The following is a 2,899-nucleotide window of genomic DNA, read 5'->3' as shown; positions in this document are numbered from 1 at the left end:
GGTGGGGGTGTGGGCATGCTTGCAGATATGGGTGCAGGTGTGGGGAGGGGTGAAGAGAGAGGTGTCAAGGCTGGTGTGGAGGGGGTATGGGTGGGGGTGTGGAGGGGTGTGGAGGTGAGGGGCTGTGTATGTGGGAGAGGGTGTGGAGGGGAAAGCCAGCCCAGAGGGAGGTGAACAGTTAGCTGCATCTTACTGCTCTGCCTTCCTTTGCCTTTTAGATGTTTAAATTCTTCATAATAAGGCCTAAAAAACAGGGAGCAGCAACATTTTGCCCAACAACCCAACCTTTCTTTGTCCCCTTTTTTCTCTCCTCTCCTTCTGAGACCCACCTAATGTGTATATGGGTCCGCTTGATTGTATCCCATAAATACTGGAAGCTATCTTCTCTGTTTTTCATTCTTTTTTTTCTCTGTATCTCTTACCCCTTCTTTTACATTTTCCCATTTCTTTGTTTCTTTTTACTGCATTCTGGACAAACTCCTCAGAAATACCTTCCTTCCCACTAAATCGTTTTTCATCTACGCCTATTGTGTTATTCAACACACCCATGGAGTTCATTACACCATCAATTTATCTTTAATTTCTAGAGAGCCACATCTGATAGTTCATATGTCCAGTTACCTTCTAGTTACGTCTCAGTTTACTTCAGAGTTTCACATGCCAGGTCCAACAACCACATGTTTTGGTCCTGGGTACTTGAACGTATGTTGTTTTTCATCTCTACTTGGCGTCATGGTTTGGTAGTCTGCATTCGAAATCATAATTATTTTTAATCTATGTGAACTTGGTTGGCCTAATTTGGGAAAGATTTCTCCAAAGAGGACTTGCTTTCGCTTTGACCGCTGTCAAGGTCCGGACTCAGGGTGGGTGTTTTAGACTTAGCTTTCACTTCCGTGTAGGGCACTTCCTGTGGAATTTGTCTCAGGGTTCTCGTGCCGTGCTCTGCTGCTGCGCCTCTAGGCTGGACCCCTGATGCCCTTGGTTCCCCACTACTTGATTTCCTGCTCATCTGGCACTGGGTCTCCTCTGTGTCCTGGAAGCTCAGTCGTGCCCCTTTCTCCTTATCTCCAGCAGCTCCAGTATCTACTCGTGTTGGCTTTTCATCTGTTACCCATTTTGTTTGTCTGTTTGCTTTTGAAGAAGTGAGTTAGAGAGACCCTAACCTTTGTGGGTCGCAACCCCCAAGAATATGTCTCANCTCTCCAGCAGCTCCAGTATCTACTCGTGTTGGCTTTTCATCTGTTACCCATTTTGTTTGTTTGCTTTTGAAGAAGTGAGTTAGAGAGACCCTAACCTTTGTGGGTCGCAACCCCCAAGAATATGTCTCATCTGTGTTCTATTTGCACAGTAGCATCTTCTAAGCTCATGACAGAAAAATGGAATCCTAGATCCCACAGTGAGTTTTCAATGTAACTGCATTCCTTTCTTCTTTCCTTTCTTTTCACTAAGCAGGAGAAAAGTATGAGAAGAAGCTCATATCAGAAAAAAATGAAGAAACTATACATGAGAACCTCATACATAAAAAAAAAATGAAGAAACTCTAGTTTTCTTTGCAATTTGGCTAGAATTTAAACACAATAAGCAATTTTCTGGCTGGGTAATGAAAGGATGTGGATCTCCGTTTCCATTGTAACCCCAAAAGGTTTAGATGTTATAAAAATTGTACTTATCTATGAAACTACTGAAGAGAGGTGGAAGAAAGAAAACCCCCAATGGACTGATTTTCAGAGAGAGGCACTCTTTACATATGACTATGGAGGCAGCCTTGGAGAAGAAAGCCTGCCAACATTCAGAGAGACAAGCTGGCAATGGTGAGGTGGGCTGGCGGCACTGGGGTCTGAGAGACTCTCAAATACAGCAATGATTTACTTGACCTAACAATTCTCCCTGGCTTCCCACTCCTGTTGTGCTGAGAAAATCAGTGTGGGTGAGGCCATAAAGTAGAAAAGACTCTAGTCTCATGTGTTCTTGTGATTTCTAGAAACAGAGGACTGTACCACTGACTCAAAAGATGAAACATGTCCAGCTCCCACCGGGCTCCAGGACTGAACATTGGTGAGACCAAAGAAGTCTGACTTGTCAGGAACCACTGTGGCTCTGGGAAGAAGGCTGAGAGGTGAGGTCGATTATAAAAACTGGCCTAGGCCGACATTAATTTCATACTTGGGACAATCGGAATAATCCCGTGGTCACTTCAGCAGCCGTGCATTGAACAGAGATTGCACACTCTTAGAAATAAAAACAGAAGAAAAGAGCGGAATAATGAAGTCCCCACATTATCTGCGTGCAATGTCCATCACATCATTAGACACTGTGAGGTATGTGAGGAAAATGGGACGCATCAAGAAAAAGAAACTCAAAAGAAAGGGATCCCCTGATAACCCCGATGTTTGAAACTAGCAGAAAAGGAGCTTAAAACTAATATTATCAATAGGTTTGGCTTGTGGCGCTGCCTTGGGCTGACTCTGTCCCTCAAGGAGGGATCATCGCTCCTCTCAAAGTGGCTGACTCTGCATGACTTTCTCCTTCTGGGTTCCACTAATGACTCCTTTTATTTGGCTAGTGGGCCTTAGAGCTGGTGACTAGCTCCAGGTTATGTTACTTGAGGTTCCCCTACAGTGTGTAAATAGTCCTTTTATAAATGAACTCTCTTTCTGTTTTCAAAAAAGAAATATATGTATTTAGAAATTTATGTCAAGATAAAAAGAATGGGTGAACATATAGAATATATGACAACTTTATCTTTTTAAAAGATTTTATTTATTTATTTGACAGAGAGAGAGGCAGTGAGAGAGGGAACACAAGCAGGGGAGAGGGGAAGAGGGAAAAGCAGGCTTCCCGCTGAGCAGGGAGCCCGATGCGGGACTCGATCCCAGGACCCTGGGATCATGACCTGAGG

General features: G+C 43.9%; 1 long non-coding RNA gene across 2 annotated transcripts in view; it reads left to right on the top strand.

Moving 5' to 3' along the window:
• Nucleotides 1-2,899, top strand: part of LOC117803491 — a 19,533-nt gene that overhangs the window by 3,905 nt on the left and 12,729 nt on the right. For both annotated transcript variants that reach the window (XR_004627433.1, XR_004627432.1), the window contains exon 2: nucleotides 1,982-2,116. This is a non-coding gene — a long non-coding RNA (uncharacterized LOC117803491). The remainder of the gene's footprint in view (nucleotides 1-1,981; nucleotides 2,117-2,899) is intronic.

Source organism: Ailuropoda melanoleuca, chromosome 8, assembly GCF_002007445.2.
Source record: "Ailuropoda melanoleuca isolate Jingjing chromosome 8, ASM200744v2, whole genome shotgun sequence".
Classification (NCBI taxonomy): Eukaryota; Metazoa; Chordata; class Mammalia; order Carnivora; family Ursidae; genus Ailuropoda; species Ailuropoda melanoleuca.
Note: the sequence above shows the minus strand (reverse complement) of the source record. Positions and strands in the feature narration are given on the sequence as shown.